Below are 18,051 nucleotides of genomic sequence, written 5' to 3' on the forward strand. Positions count from 1 at the left end.
CCGCCATGTCTGACCCACTTTATAATGAGTCAACCCATCTACCTTCGTTTCAAATTGTGGAAATCTGTGATGGTGACCGTTATGTTTTAAGATCCCTAATTAACAAACGTGTATTGAGTATTCACATGATCGTGGCAGGAAGACTCCTGAAGGCCCAGTACCTATTGAGATTGTGAGGGAAACGAGTTGGATAACTAAGTTCCATCTAATTAATTACAAGCACAGGTTTCTCAATTGTTTGGTCGGAGATTGTACCAGGATGCCGTAGCCGTAGCCTATTAGAAACTGGTATCTACTCTGAGTAGTCCGTGGGAATTCGGTAGTGCGATAGTTCTGGGTGGTGCAGTAGGATCTGGCAGTGTGTAGCTAAGATCATAAAGTCATTGGTTGATTGACTTAGGCTCCCGAGGTAGGGTAGCAAAATGTGGACCGTGATTGTGATACCTGGGACTCATTCAATTTTTGAAGTAATTTTTGGTAATGATGATTTACCACATGGTCTTAGTGACTTCAATGTAGCAATTATTAGGAATTGTGAATAGTAGTGATTGGATTCCTATAAGCTAGGTAGTTTCTAATAGATAGCTATGGTTACTAGTTAGAAACACTAGACATCTATTTGGATGGCTTTTATTTGGAAGAGTGGATAGAGTATAGTAAACTAGTAGTAGAAAGAGTAACTAGTTGTAGAAAGAGTAACTAGTTGTAGAAAGAGTAACTAGTTGTAGAAAGAGTAACTAGTTGTAGAAAGAGTAACTAGTTGTAGAAAGAGTAACTAGTTGTAGAAAGAGTAACTAGTTGTAGAAAGAGTAACTAGTTGTAGAAAGAGTAACTAGTTGTAGAAAGAGTAACTAGTTGTAGAAAGAGTAACTAGTTGTAGAAAGAGTAACTAGTTGTAGAAAGAGTAACTAGTTGTAGAAAGAGTAACTAGTTGTAGAAAGAGTAACTAGTTGTAGAAAGAGTAACTAGTTGTAGAAAGAGTAACTAGTTGTAGAAAGAGTAACTAGTTGTAGAAAGAGTAACTAGTTGTAGAAAGAGTAACTAGTTGTAGAAAGAGTAACTAGTTGTAGAAAGAGTAACTAGTTGTAGAAAGAGTAACTAGTTGTAGAAAGAGTAACTAGTTGTAGAAAGAGTAACTAGTTGTAGAAAGAGTAACTAGTTGTAGAAAGAGTATCTAGTAGTACTGAAAGTTTAGTTTCCTCATTTCTGAAAGCACATAAGTTGCTTGAAATAGGATTGGCCGAGCGGATACTGTGCTGTTCTTTTGGTTTTTTCAGATGATCACACGAGGACGTGTGACACGCAGGATGGCCGTGTCGCAGACGGTCATGAGTACGGACACTAAAGTGAAACGCAAGTGCGCCACCTAGCGGCGAATCGGCGCAACACCGCTTTGGCGCGCTTTGACAGAGTCGTAACGGTCACGGCGGGACGGATCGAACTCACTTTCGCTCCGGACGCCGACAAGAGAAGACATCGTCACGGAACTGTCCCACGTTTCACCTAGTGCCTATTTTATCGCTCGACGAAGTCTAGATTGTAGTACTAAGAACTAAGTGCTGATTTTAAACTTTGTTTGACGATTATTAAAAGTGTTCGAACACAAGTCTCATTCTCATTGCACGATACCCTATTTCGCCCACAATATCTGAGGTTCGAATCCCTGACGAGCCGACAAGTATATGTTAGGATGCTTTGTTTTTAACAATTCTTGCTCATAAAATGCGCCTAAAATAGCTCTTTTTCCTGCATCTTCAATTATGTATGTTGGTGGAGATGTTTTTTGTACTTTGATAATCTTGAATATTTCTGCTGACCAATTAGGTGTATAACCTTTTTCAAATAATCCCTTATGTTTGCTTATTCGCACATAATCCCCGACACTAAACTTGAGTCTCTTCACTATTCTGTTCGATAGTTTGATATACCTATCGCGCAATATCTGAACATTATTTTTATTTACATTTACAGGCTTTAGCCCTATAGTTCTATGTTAAGCATGATTATATTTATGAATCGCGTCATTTAAAGTGCCGTCAATCCATTTGTAATTACCTTTTAGACTAAATAATTTATACATTTTCGTTTTCAATGTTCTAATAAATCTTTCTGCTATAGAAGCCTTTTTAACAGAATACGTGGAATAATGTCTGATATTAAGTTTCTTTAAAATTTTCTTTAGGTCACTATTATAAAACTCTGTTCCGAAGTCAGTTTGCAAATTTTTTGGTACACGTCCATTACCGAATAAATCAGTAAAAGCTTCACATATATCATGTTTTGTTTTTCGTTTTAATGGATAGGCCCATGCATATTTTGAGAAAGTATCAATAACTACTAAAATATATTTATAACCATTGTTTTCTTCAGAGACAGCTTGCATATCGATTAGATCAGCTTGCCACAAGTCATCAATATCTTTCATAATAACTCTTCGTCGTGGAAAATTGACCCTCACATTTTTGTGTATTTCATTAATCACATCGGCTTTACTCATTTTTTGGATTTATTTGATTTTTTTTCAATATTATTTATTTTTATAGTCAATTCACTCAACTTATGATTAGTTGACTGAATGACTTGCAGACATTTATCTATGGATTTATATAATAAATCTTTTTCTATAGTATTTTTGATATCTATCTTTTCAAAGATATCTTCAATAGATTTATCAACATACTCCTTGTTTACGCTATCTGTAGCTTGAACTGGTAATTTTAAAATTCGTATGATTTTATCTTGTGCATCTAAAATAATATCACTCACACGTTTTAGAGAACAATCAACTATCATTAAATCATTTTTAATTCTTTTGTTTTTATATGCATGATGACCGAATTTGTCAACGTTCATATTGAAAGTTTGTGAGACACTATATAAAAATAAAATATGTTCCTGCTTTTATTTATTCTTTAATAATACCGCATTCTTTTAATTCTTCAATAATAGATAAAATTTCGTTATTATGATTAGTATTTCCAGCTTCTTTTGAGGCAATCAATAATTTTAATCTTTCAATCAACTCATTAGGATCATCCCAGTATACTAAATCAGTATTAGATCTATACGTTTTAAAGTTTGTCAAATTTCCACCATGCTTTTCTGAATTAGTATTACTGAATAACGGTTTGATTATTTCACGGTATTTAGCGCTTTTATCACCTTTGATCTGTCCGTTAGGATGGTAATCTCTTCTATGTGCGTTGGTAATGGAAAGCATATTTTTATATTTAATTTTATCATTTTCAGAAACCAAACTTAAATCAGGTTTCTTGGATAAAATCAATTCTCGTAGTCCAGGTGTTAATTCATATCGTTCATTATCAATAGTTATGAAATATTTAGTATCACAACCCGGGACATTATCCATTTTAGAAATCACTACTTTTGAATTACCCATAAATACATTTCTATGAAGACTTCGTATTCCACATGGAATATTAATGTTTTCATAAATATCGAACAGATCATCTTTCACTAATGACCTTAGTAAAATATCTCGATCCTCATCCTCATCATCGTACAAGTTAGAGCTTTTATATGAAATGTTTGTTTTTTCACTTTCATCGTCATTACCTTCTTCATCATTAATAACTGTATTACTATAGTTTAAATCTTTGAAATATTCGCTTGGTGTACTATTCTTATGTTGAAATAGTTTATTATCATTATTACAACTATTTTCAACCAAGGTTTTAATAGGAACGGTTACAGGGTTCAGTAACTTTTTCATAGTTAAGTCAGTTTGATCCTCTTCATTTTTCATTTGTTTTATTTTTGCCTTAATAGATTTAACTGATTTAATTAATTGGTGTGTAATATTTTCTTCCATAATCACAACACATCCATCAATTGTAATAGAAATAAAGATACTAATATTTTTACCATGTCAACCGATTTTTATTAGTGAATGATTTCCTTCATGTTAAAATTATAGCTCAGTACGTTTTACAAAATTATGAATACATCGAACTTTTTTCTATATCTCCCCTCTGCAATAGGCCTGTCTTTATCAATTACTAGAAAATTGTGTTGATCTTTCCAAATTTCTGAGCATATATTTTTAAAAGAATGCCAAGTCATGTCAGTGTTAACATGCTCATTGTAAATATGTTTCAGATTAGTATCGTCTTGTTTAAAGATTATTAAAAAGTTAGCGTTATCACGTACCAATTGTTTTGGTATTTTAGAGTATGTTTGTGACAAGTAAAAGCAATCAATATTGTGGTGTCTACCCATCGTAAAATAATTGCGAATTATTGATTGTTGATTACATACAACGTCATCAAATATAATGATGGAATTCGGGAGAGCATCTTTAGGAAGAAGAACTTCATCATGCTCATTGAATCTAAAAAACTTTACCTTATCTACTCTTTTTAACACATTTTGTAAAAAGCAGTATTTAGGTTGAAAAGCTGTTTTAGAATATAAATAAACGTGACGAAACTTCAAACCATTTTCGTGTAATAATAAACTTATCATAACGTTTGTTTTCCCACAATTTGAAGGACCACAAGTTATACACCTTATTGTATTAGGCAAAAGCTTACTATGCCTCACACCCAGCTGTTTAGTATCAACATTCAAATTATTAACGTCCAACGAAAGAGTTTGTTTAACGAGCTTCATTATGGATGTGAGGGCTGGAAGTATGTGTAGCTTCCTTAAATATGATTCGAAATGTAATCTACCTAGTTAATCATTTGTTTGTTCTTTGTTTGGGTGTAGGAACAATTAAAAGTCTTAAATCAATATATCATAGGCAATTATATTTTCATATAATAATATTATCTATTAACAAATTATAAAACATACAATATTTGAATTATATTTACACTTATTAGTACTAACATACCAGAGACATAGATAGACATACCATTTAGCAAAATACAATTAATATCAGCTTATACACACGGTATAATTTATGAAATGTAAGTACAATATAAAATTTGCGATCAAAATAAAGTATCACAATGCCCCCACGGTAAAGTTTCTATTTGATTTGACATAACTTGTCGTTTATCGTCCTGTCTATTTAAAACCAGTTTGTTAATTCTCTGTGAATATATAACATGTTTTAAAGATCTTATTAAATTCATTTTACATCTTATATTTATATTTTTATGTAATGTGTTTTCATAGTGACTCGATTTCAGTTTCTTAGTTACAGACTTCGATACACCTTTTGCTTTTTTAATCAAGGTTTTCATACTCTCGATACAATAGAGTTTTGCCCGCAAACCAATAAACTGTTTAATAATATCACCACCCATTTCATCTTTAAAAAGACCTGGTATTTTTGCATTCAAGCCAGGCATACTATAAACATTGTTCTTTTCATAATTACTGGTATCGTAATAAGCAATTTTTTTTTTTAATTTCTGTATAGAAGTCATTACAATTTACCAAATAAAGTAAACTGTCGGTGTCAGTATAACATAATTTTACTTTATCGTTATACTTCTGTTTAATAAAATTATAGTGAAAATTATACATATGTTGTTTTGCATATTCAAGAACTGAAAACCCTATGTATATTGGTCTATCTAAAATAATCTTTTCTAATTTTAATTGAATTGCAACAAAATTTTCTGAAAATACGGATACACTTTTTAAGTTGGGTTTTGATATTAGTTTTTCTGCCCCAATTTCTTTATTGGTTTTATTATTCATGTCTCTCCATTTTGTAACCAACCTAACGTCAACCTGTTTTCTTCTGTTTTCAATAGTCTTTCCAAAAATAGCGTTATTCAAAAGTTTAAAAAAGTCTTTTTCAAATGTGGAAGATGACTTTTGACGCAAATTTGTATTTAAATCTATGTATTTAGCTAAAAAATTATGCTGTCGAAAACGTATCACTCGATGAACTTTTTTCAATACTAAACCATTTCGCATGCATTCTTTTAAGTATACATAATGGATAACGTAATAAAACTTGTCATATAAAAGACAATGCCGGAAATTGGCGTCTTTTTTTTTTCGCGCGGCCATCGACCAAACTTTGTTTTTTGATTACAAAATAGTGTAATAAACCAAACTTGTTACGACATGTATACCTCTAAACTCAGTCTGAACTGAGTTACGAGCATTAGAAGTTTGATAATTTTCATACTAGATTTGCTTTTTGCGCGCAAAGTTTTGTAAGAAATTGCAACAAAATAGTGAGATTGTATGTGTAAACAAACAATACCATCCATTAAAGGCTCCAGACATCAGTATGGAGCAGAATCAGCGCAATAAAAAATTAGCGGAATATTTTGTTGCAATTTCTTACAAAACTTGCGCACAAAAAGCAAATCTTAGTATGAAAATCATCAAACTTCTAATGCTCGTAACTCAGTTCAGACTGAGTTTAGAGGTATACATGCCGTAGTAAGTTTGGTTTATTACACTATTTTGTAATCAAAAAACAAAGTTTGGTCGATGGCCGCGCGAAAAAAAAAAGACGCCACTTTCCATACAAAATCTGGCATTGCCATTTGCTATGAGTTTTCTGGTTTTGCCACCGGGTGGAATATGTTTTTCCGGTGCAAATGGTAAATCACTATGAATTGAATGTAAATTATCAGGATAAACCAGATCCACTTCTAAAATGTATCCATATTCAGCATCATCAGGTATGGTCAATATATTTAAACTTTTAATTTCATCATCAGATAAAAATTTAAAGTCAGACATAGGCATTTTCTGCATCATAGCATAACCGTACAGATTATTACAATCTAAGTAAATAAGATAGCTAGATGGTGCTGATTCATCATAGTTGGGCATGTATTTATTATTTGCCTTAGCATGTCGAAGCGAGCACTGAGCTAACCCACCACGTATTCCGTTTTCTATCATTTCGTACATATTATCTTTATCATCTATCAAGTCTAATTTAACTCGTGTATATAAAAGCATGGCATCCCAACTTAAGCCTGGAGAAGTAACATAATAAGCTGGGTCAAGTTTATAATACATGAGACTACTATTTCTAAACTTTTCAAAAATATCACATAAAAGCAACACATCACATTTCAAATATAAGTCTGTATAATCTCCGAGTGATTTAACGTTAAAGACTTTCCAAATTGCATGTGCTCGAGAATAATCCTCTTCACTAATGTGTTCTCCAGTTAGACTATTGTAAAAGTGTTCTATTCTTGGTAAGCTTTTTTCTTCAAATCGTTCACATGAATCCATGTAATCATAGGGATATACACCTTTTTGACGAAGTAAATAGAATTGTTCCTTAGAATTAAATATTTTGTTTAAGTGTTTCAAATCTGTGTCTGCTAAAGTTTTACTTAAAATATCTAAACTAGAACTAAGAAACTGAAACGAGTCTAAAAACTTTATTTGAATTGCTGAAGGAAAATTTCGGTTTTTCAAATATTTTGTGAATGATATATATTTTTCTTTAGTCTTCGGAATAACTTTGATATCACCTTCATATTTCGATAATTCTTTAACAAATAAATGAGCATCATAGTTTGCTAAATTGTGGAAAATTACTGGCACAAAAGGGCATACTCTATATAATAAGTTGCATTTAGTATGAGCAGCACCTCTGTATTCACCAGTTATATGATCATGATCAGCGACTTTATCAGTAATTATAAGTGGTAGCTTACAAATATGACAAATACTAGCATTATGATATTCATCTTTTTGTGATTGAGTCAACGGTAACATGGGTTCCTTCTTTCTTAGTATTTTTTCTATGCATATTACATCCTTGATTAGACGTTTAATAAATACTTTAACACAATCTGATCCCCTATACAGCACAAGTTTATTAAGATTTTCGTCATGCGAACAACAAATGTAATATGCAAAACATGAAGGTTGATGTAATTTATAAGTTTCAGTATAACAACTGTTTTTTTCATGATTGTTTAATAGTAAACTTTCAAAATCTGCATAAATAACAAAATTAATTTTTTGTTGCCTTTCATAATTTTTGAATTCTAATTTACTATTTTTACTTGGTAAAACTGTTAAAACTTTTGAACAAGTGTGTGATTTATATTTTTCTTGTGTTACATAAAACTGAAGACAACTTTCACATAAGTATGTTTTACCATGATGTTTACTTAACCCTTACACGACCATAAGATATCTAAGACTAAATATAAGTAACGTATTATTATTTTTATTTGTTTTGGGTCTAAAATAAAGAAATATCACCAGAAAAACAAAGTGGGGTGCACAGTTTTTCTGAAATTTCATGGGAAATATTTTTCCCTATGGGCTATAAGGGTAAATGAAATAATAGTAAGGTTTGGCTCATAAGTATTTTATTTATTGCTTTATAACACAAAAAATATAAATAAAAATGATAGAAGAATAATACACAAGGGTCTGTAATGACTGTACATGTAAAAATATTTATTATTAGATAATTTTACATGTCTTGTGTAATCATGTGGTGGTGATTCTCAAGATTGCTCAGGAGCGGTTCTTCTACGCAGGGTTCTTTGTGCAACTCTATGTACACTCAGTACGCGTTGTTCATAGCATTATCTATCTAGAACATAAAAAAGAGACGCAACCGCCGCTGTGGTCTAGTAGAAAGACCATCTGCTCCATAGCCAGAGGTCCCGGGTCGTATTCTCAGTGGGGGCAGATTTATATTCTGTCTGGTTTGGTTGGTGATAGGGCTTGTTCTTTGTCCACCTGGCTAGCTACCACTATCGTACCAAAACAAGTCTGTCGTCATAACAACAATGCTAGCTAGCAGCATTCACTTCCCCCCCCCCGCCCCGCACGGTGTAGTGCTAGCGTACGGAGCTCTCGGGAGTTTTTGCTTATAAAAATAGATAAATCGCTTATAAGTGTTTGTGAGTGTAATAATCGGTTTGTATGTGACACGAACTACGGAAACTGTAAGTTATTCTGTCTATTTATCGCCTCGTTTGTGTTTTCTGGTTAAATATTCGGTGAGTAAACATCTTTTTTATTTTCTCTCGTTGCGGGTGTTTGATAAAATCGGCCCGCGCCAACCGAGGTGGCGGGTCGACCGTAAGCGCGCTGCGTCAGCGGTGCGCGTTTCCATTGCGCCCGACTATAAACTCGTCCGTCATGCCTCTGTTCAACGATCAACCCGTCGACGTCGCTAACGAAGTGTTTCTCCGTAGTAATTTAACGCAACGTTCTCCGCCTAGTGTAGGAAAAAGGACACGTAGCGAAGCATTATCTCCAACAAATGTGTCGCCATCGTCTTGTAAACGCGTACAACTATCGGATTCGCCCGGTCTAGACGATAATTCGACGGCACCGGATCAAACACAGTACGACTTAGTAAATGAAGCCGCGTCGTATCTTACAAAAATAAATGTCGTCATTAATTCGCTCGGTTCGCGAATTGACGTTAAAAATCGGTCGACAGTTATGGATATGACACAGCGAGTCACGGCAATCGTTTCTTTACTGGCATTAAAATCATCATCAACCGAGACAAAATTGGCCATCGCGCAACGTGACTTATTAGAGGCCAAAATCAATAAAAATTGTAGTCAAAATAATGTTATTGGCAATGTCTCAAAGCCCACCTACGCAGAAAGCCTTAAGCTAAAAATGCCTAAAGTCGCTCCGGCCGCTGCGGCAATGGAAACACGCACGCCCCTTCCCTGTGTCGTTGCGTATCCCACTAGTGAGCGCTCGGCCGAGTTCGGCTCATCATCGGCGACAAAACAAGCGTTGATGAAAGCGATCAATCCTACGGACGACGGGTTTCAAATTGTAGGTTTAAAGAAAACGGCAAATGCGGGTGTAGTACTTCGCGTAACGAACGAAAACCAAATTAAAAAGTTACAATCCGTCGCCGGTATTAAATCCGCGGGCTTACGTTTAGAAAAACCGAAAGGACGTCGACCTAGAATTCTTGTTAAAGACGTACCCGCAACATTAGAAGACGCCGCATTTATGTCAGCTTTGTATAGGCAAAATATTAAGGATGAAATGTCTATTTCTGAAGACAATTTTATTAAGTCAACAAAAATAGTTCGTCGTCGTGTTTTAAACAACGGTAGAAAATGGATCGGTTTAGAGCTCGAGCCCGAGATTCGTAAACATTTGATAAATACAAAGGAAAAAATTTTTATTGATTGGGCTACCTGTCGCTTTAACGATGACGTAGAAATAGTTCGTTGCATGAAATGTCAGCAATATGGTCATGTTGCGAAATTTTGCACGGAAAAATCTAGCTGTTGTGGGTATTGCGCCGAGGCCCACGATACGAAAGATTGTATTAAAAATACCGCCAAAGACTTTAAGCCAGTTTGCGCGGCATGTAAACGTTTTAAAAAACCAAACGACCATTTAAGCGGTTCGCCCGACTGTCCGAGTTATAAGGCAAAATTAGAACAACTAATATTAAATACTGTTTATGGCTAAAGTCTCCATAGGCCAATTAAACCTCCATAACGATAAAATTGCTACGTTGGAGTTGGACAGACTTATTGTAGAATACAACTTAGATCTCGTGTTAGTACAAGAACAATATCAGCGTGTCGGCGTGCGCTGCAAAACTATTCAAATTAATAACAGTGCACGCGCCGGTATATATGTGTCACGCGCGTCTACACTCACAATAACGTCTATTGCCAACCTTTCTTCGTCGCATTGCGCTGTTGCGGAAGTATCCTCCCCATCCTTCTCCATATTTGTCGTGAGTTGTTACTTTCAATATTCTGACCCGGTTGGGCCTCATCTACACCACCTACGCTTTGTATTACAGTCCCTAACAGGGCGTAGGGTTATCATTGGAGTTGACGCGAACGCGTCATCTCCACTTTGGCACGGCAAGCTCCGCTCGACTGATGTGGAGCGTCGCTCAGCCGTGGAAGACTTCATAGCTGAAATGAACTTAGTTATTCACAACACCCCTAATGCACCACCAACCTACAGTAGCCCAACGGGCGAGTCTCATATTGACGTCACGCTTTCTAGCGCAGACGTCCAGCTGGATAGGTGGCGTGTCCTCCCCGACGCGTCTTGTAGTGATCATCGCTTGATAGTGTACGAGTTTAAACCAATGTCGCGACAAGACACAGTTCATGAGTGCAACAACAACTATAGATATAAATGTCGTGGGGCCGACTGGGCTTTTTTCAGTACTCTTTTTGCGTCTCATGCCAAAGATTTTACTCGTGCCGACCTGAGCGCGACTGATAGTGCAGAAATTATGTCCGATACTTTTACGTATTGTGCAGATGTTGCGATTGGTCGCGCTCCAACTAGAGGTGTACGTAGATGTGATTGGTGGAATGAATCGCTGGTAGAAATTAGGAAGAAGTTTCGCCGGGCTCGCCGTAAGCTTAACACACTTCGAAAGGCAAATGTTACTGGGGATGCATATGAAAATGCTTTATGTTCTTTGAGGGTTGCCAGGTCCCATTATCGAGCTGCTGTAACTAAAGCCAAGGGCGTGTTACTGCGGAAAACAGTCGAGAGATTAGAAAAAGAGGGTCCGTGGTCTCCGATATATCATGAATTCAAAGCTAACCGTAAATTAGATATTGCTTATATTTCTAACATAAAAATTAACAACACTCATACGGTGGGTGTAGAGGAAACAACAGGTGCTCTTCTTAACGCGCTTATACCCGACGATAGTGTGTCTGACGATAACGATTATCATCGGGACGTCAGAAATGCTATTGCGGTGCTGCCTGAGTCGCCTGTGTCTTCTATTCCTAGCCTTGATGAGTTTTACGATATAGTAAATAGTTTACCCTTAAACAAAGCATCGGGCGAAGATAAAATATCAAATAAAATGATTAAAGCAGCGTGTAAAACAGCCGGAACGGATATTCTTAATGTTTTCACTCGTTGTATCTCGGAGGGCGTGTTTCCGAGTATATGGCGTCGCGGATTTATTAAAATTATACCAAAGGGAGGTGACAAACCGCCCGAAGATCCTAAATCGTACCGACCTATTACATTACTTCCCTCATTAGGTAAACTGTTAGAGCGATTAGTAGTGCCGCGTTTGCTACCGGGTGGTCCAATTTTTCACGAGCAGCAGTTTGGCTTCACCGCCGGGAAGTCTACTGCAGATGCAGTAATATCTGTTAGACAAAAAGTGACGTCCTCGGTGGCAAAGTACGTTGTAGGAATATTCCTCGATATTTCAGGTGCCTTCGACAATGCCTGGTGGCCGATCCTGCTCTTAAAACTGAAAGTTCGTGGATGCTATAGTAATATATATTCACTACTGCACTCGTACTTTTGTAACGGTACAACTAAATTAAAACTCGGCCATCATGCTGAATCAAAGGTGCTCACGCGCGGCTGTCCCCAAGGATCAGTCCTAGGGCCCTACCTTTGGAATTTGGGTTTCGATGATTTTCTAGCATTACCATTACCCGAAGGCTGTTCGTTAACCGGGTACGCTGATGACGGTCTCCTTTTAATAGAGGCTGACACTAGATCAAAGCTTGAAAATCTAGGGGATACATGCTTGAATTTAATATCTCAATGGGGAGACAGGAATCGTTTGCAGTTTGCCCCTCACAAAACTTATCAGCTTCTATTAAAAGGTAATCTTAAAGTTTTGCCTCGCATTAAATTCAATGAAATAACTGTTAAAAAACGGGAATCTGTTTGCTATCTCGGACTAATTTTAGAGAAAAACTTTAGTTTTGTCGAGCACATTAAACAGATCGGTGAAAAAGCTAAAAAGAACTTTTATGCCTTAAGTCACATTTCAACCTCGACGTGGGGTCTAACGTTTAAAATCCTCCGAGTAATATATTCGGCCACTTATTTAAGCTCCATTTGCTATGGTGCACCAGTTTGGGCTGACAGAGCTACTATAGGAGCCGCTCGACGGAAACTACTCCAAAGTCAACGCCTTGCATTGATTTTTCTTTGCAAAGCTTACAGAACTGTGAGCACGGAGGCTCTGCCAGTCCTGGCTGGTGTACTGCCGGTCGACTTAGAGGTACAAAAGCGTGCGGCTATGTACTTCGCATCAAGGGAAAATATAACCTCCGATTTCTTAAATAGCCGCGATCGTTCTAAAATAAGTCGATTATTTGATTCTCGAGAAGTCGTTGAAGAAGATTTACTTAATGAATGGCAAAAAAGATGGGATACGTCAGTCAAAGGACGTCACTTATATAAATTCTTCCCGAATGTACGCGAACGTCTAACTAGGCGATGGTTAGAAATCGACCATTGCTCGTCGCAGTTCCTCACGGGACATGGCAACTTTAAACATAAACTTCACGAATTCAAACTAGTTCCGTCTCCTTTTTGCGAGTGTTCCACTGATGATGTCAGTCATGAGCAGTCTGCCCATCATATCTTGTGGGAGTGTGATCTTTGGAAACATGAACGTGATATAATGCTTAATTCAATACAACATACATCTGTTTCCGCAATTTATTACACCGATCTTGTCGCGACAAGGAAAAATTTCCGTGCTTTTAAGCGATTTTGTGAAAAATATTATTGGCAGGTAGTTGCTAATTGCTCATAAGATAGGCCCCCTTAATTTAATTTATTGTCCGTGGTGCATAATCTTTTTCTTAAAGGTTTTAAACCTTTGTTTGTCACCTGTCATCCGCTTTGCAATGGAGGGAAGTCGAACCTTAATTTCGAACTCCTCCTATGTTCTTCTGATTAATTTCGTTGCGGGTCCAATGACAGTTTAACTTTCCCCCGGGACAAACTTGACCTTCATTGGTTGGGTTTTTGTGGCGGTCAAGCTGTAGATCCTGGCTACACAGGAGTTGCAGTGGTGGGAACGAGAGGTGGGAATAGTCCCGTAGCAGCATTGTTGTGTTCCAGCAGTTGGAGGTAATATAGCCAGTTCCTCTGTTCTTGAGGATTCCGAGTGATGCTCGCCTACACCTTCAGCCTGATCATAATTTTCCATCAGGAGAGATGTTGGCTAAATAATAATATGATAAATGCGCAAAGCCTTATGAGCTTCATGATAAAGCTCATAAAGGCTTTGCTTTGTTCCAAAAGGTCCACACAACCTAGTATATTATTGCACCGCTGGATCACTTCCGTGCTTCTAACATATTTTTTTTAGTGGTTCCTGCTTGTCTCCTCTTTACTGTAGCACTATCTAGGCATTTCTGTAAAAAATAATAATAGATAAACATAAAAATACATAAAAACAGTAAATTACTAAAAAGTATTACATATACTAACAATATAATAAATATGCCTGTTATGGACCACAAGGAAGAATATTTCCCTAAAGATAATTTGGCATTATTGGGTATTTGTGCTCATTATCTGCAGTTTGCTTTATTATTACATAAATCTGTACTTACCGAATAATATAAAACACGTGAAGAAAGACAATAAATATGTTATTACAAGTCTAAAAAACTTCAGAATAATACGAAGTTCGGCCGGTGAATGTTTTGGTTTTGGCGCAAGAAAAATTCGACAGTTCTTTTTTTTATCCAAGTTCTAGAAGACATTAGCTACCTTGATTATACGTTCTATTATGACATGCAATAAAAAAAATATCGATTGGATAATAATTGAATAATTAATGACGAGTTTTAAAGAAGGGAAAAATATTTCCCTTGGTCGTGAAAGGGTTAATTGTCGACGAGTAAGTTTAGCCAAGTCTTTTATTAAACAATAATGACCTCTTGATTTCTGCTCAAAATACAAAAGGTTGATATGATTTTCTTTTCTCTGCTTTGTCATATATAATGGGCCTGTGATACGATTATTTTTATCTAATCCATAAATGCTAACACTAATAGAAGGATTATTTTTTTCGAATAATCTAATATCTGTGTATGATGGTGGGAAGTTCATTCCTTTAATGTTTAAAACTGACGAGTAAAACGGATATGAACTTGTTCTATTAACGTTTTTTGTACATGGAAATAAAGCAGCCACTATACTCCAAGCAAAACAATGATTGTCATAATTTTTCACATTTAGACAACTTTTAGTACTACTTATTTCTTTAGGTAGTTCTAAATAGCTACCCCCCCTTAGAGGGGAGTATTTATTAATGTTTATTTCTAAATGACTCACAGAGTTAAAACACCAGCCTGATTCACAGTGTTGAAATTCGCTTAGTTTATTAATTAACTTATTCTGCGTTTTTGAATACAGTTCAGATAAATCAGTGTTTTTAGGGTTCCGTACCTCAAAAGGAAAAAACGGAACCCTTATAGGATCACTTTGTTGTCCGTCCGTCCGTCTGTCAAGACCCTTTTTCTCAGGAACGCGTGGAGGTATGAAGCTGAAATTTATATCAATTACTCAGGTCTACTGTCCCTTGAAGCTGTGAAAAAATCAAACTTCTAAGCCAACGCAATCAAAAGATACAGCCGTTTATGCCGCAAATTTTCGACACTTGCAAGGGAATCAAAACCTACAGGGTGCTTCCCGTGAACTCAGAATCTTGAAATTTGGTACGAAGCAACGTCTTATAGCATAGATAAAGGAAAAATTACGAAAACCATAAATTTTTAGTTACATCACATAATATACAGGGTGTCCCGTAATGTAACGTCAAGCCGGAACTGGGTGTTGAGGCAAGTTGTGCTGGTTATCAGAAAAATATAAAAAAAAATCTATGTGGCATATTTTAAAAATAATAGGCATTTAAAAAAAATCAAAAAATTCTACTCCAGGTGACGGTCCTTTTGCTCGTGTTGCCACAAATCTTCACTTTTTCCAAATTTTTTTTTTGTTATGTAACCCTGAATAATGCTTCTCTAAATTGTTATCAAAATTACAAAACCAGCTGCTCCAGCTTGGATGAAAAAAATACATTCTTCTCAAAAAAAATTTCAAAATAAAAATTTTGCCTAGTTTAACCTGACTGTACTGAAAAAAAAATGTACTACGCGAGTGTGGCAAGTGACGTCATAATTTGGCGCATTTAGTAAGGATTCCAAAATGGTATAACACTTGGTAAATTTTTGCTGTAATTGTCGACAATTTTTGGATTTTTGGAAATAGTCCCGTTTTTAACTTTATTTACCTTGGTTAAAAATTATTATTCTAATGTGCCCAAAATTCAAGTTTCTGTGACTGACTACCGTACAGTCAGTCACAGAAACTTTTGTCACCATGACAGTAATTAGTAGTTGACATACTGTGACAAAAGTCACCCGTGCGCGCGCGCCTTTACTACCTGCTCTGCCTGCACTTGTACTTGGTAACAGGGATAATAAGGATAATATGAAGTTTCGATTATGGATACGGTTACGGATATTAGAATAATATTATACCGGTTTCGGTTACGGTCACGGATATGAAATCATTTCAGATTATACGAAAGTCTCGGATAATTTCGGTTACGGAATTATTAAAATTTCAAAAATGTAGGTATAATACAAATAGCAAGATGCTGCGTGAGCGTGACCCACATAGCTACTTTATGTACCAACTAAGACGACACCTATGTATGATAAAGGTAAAACAGGCTGGCATATTAGATGGTGCCAGCGAATGCCAGACAAGTTGGTAACAAATATTAAGATTTAAGGTACAATTCCAAGACGGGCCGCAGACCGCAAACTGCAACCGCAAACTGCAAAACTATGAAATCGGCAGCGCGGCATTGCAGCTGCGGCGTGTATACTGCAAATTTCATAGAGTTTTGCAGTTTGGCCTTTATCCGAAACTATCCGTAACTTTTGAATCAGTTTCGGTTACGGTTATGGACATTTTTTTATTTCGGATATCCGATAGTTTCGGTTACGGTTACGGATATCCATAACATCCCTGCTTGGTAAGATGGCGCTCTCCGTCCCGCTCATACCTTTTAAAATGGCTTCTCCACCTCACTTAAGCCAGAAACTTAAATTTTGGGCACATTAGAATAATATTTTTAACCAAGGTAGATAAAGTTAAAAACGGGATTATTTCCAATAAACAAAAATTGTCGACAATTACAGCAAGATTTTACAAAGTGTTATACCATTTTGGAATCCTTACTAAATGCGCCAAATTATGACGTCACTTGCCACACTCGCGTAGTACATTTTTTTTTCAGTACAGTCAGTTTAAACTAGGCAAAATTTTTATTTTGTTATTTTTTTTTGGGAATAATGTATTTTTTTCATAAAAGTTGGAGCAGCTGGTTTTGTAATTTTGATAACAATTTAGAGAAGCATTATTCAGGGTTACATAACAAAAAAAAAATTTGGAAAAAGTGAAGATTTGTGGCAACACGAGTAAAAGGACCGTCACCTGGAGTAGAATTTTTTGTTTTTTTTTAAATGCCTATTATTTTTAAAATATGCCACATAGATTTTATTTTTTATTTTTCTGATAACCAGCACAACTTGCCTCAACACCCAGTTCCGGCTTGACGTTACATTACGGGACACCCTGTATATTTTTTTAATAATTTTAAACTTACTACCCATTTCCTCATAAACGCGTAGAGGTATTAAATTGAAATTCATACCAAATACTCAGGTCTATAATACCTTTAAGCTGTAACAAAATCAAACTTCTATGTCAACGCAATCAAAAGAAACAGCAATTTAAGCTGCATATTTTGAAACTCGCAAGTACTCGCAAGGGAATCAAAACCTAAAGGGTACTTCCAGTCGACCTAGAATCTTGAAATTTGGCATGAAGCAACGTTTTATAGCACACATAAAGGGAAAATTCCGAAAACTTTAAAATTTTAGTTACATTACAAAATATATATTTTTTAATAAATATAAACTTATTACTTTTTTCCTCATGAACGCGTAGAGCTATCAAGTTGAAATTCATATCAAATACTTAGATCTAATTGCCTTTAACCCGTGAAAACCAAACAAAACCAAACCTTGAACCAGATTTCTAAATAGTGACTAAAAAACTTAGTAAATAAATAACTTTAATAAAAGAACTTTCGCAAGTCTGATGCAAGGCTAGTATAAGTGTTTCAGTTATATTATAGATAAATGATATATGTTAATATAAAATAAAGGATTACTTAAACGATAAAGAGATCTTTGTCTTAAATTTATGCTCCTCCTCCATCTTTCCCCATTGTAATGTTATGAATTTCATTTTGCAATAAAAATACCATAGTTATGACTCGATTGTCGTAATGAACGAACT

This window comes from Ostrinia nubilalis, assembly GCF_963855985.1.
Source record: "Ostrinia nubilalis chromosome W unlocalized genomic scaffold, ilOstNubi1.1 SUPER_W_unloc_1, whole genome shotgun sequence".
Lineage (NCBI taxonomy): Eukaryota > Metazoa > Arthropoda > Insecta > Lepidoptera > Crambidae > Ostrinia > Ostrinia nubilalis.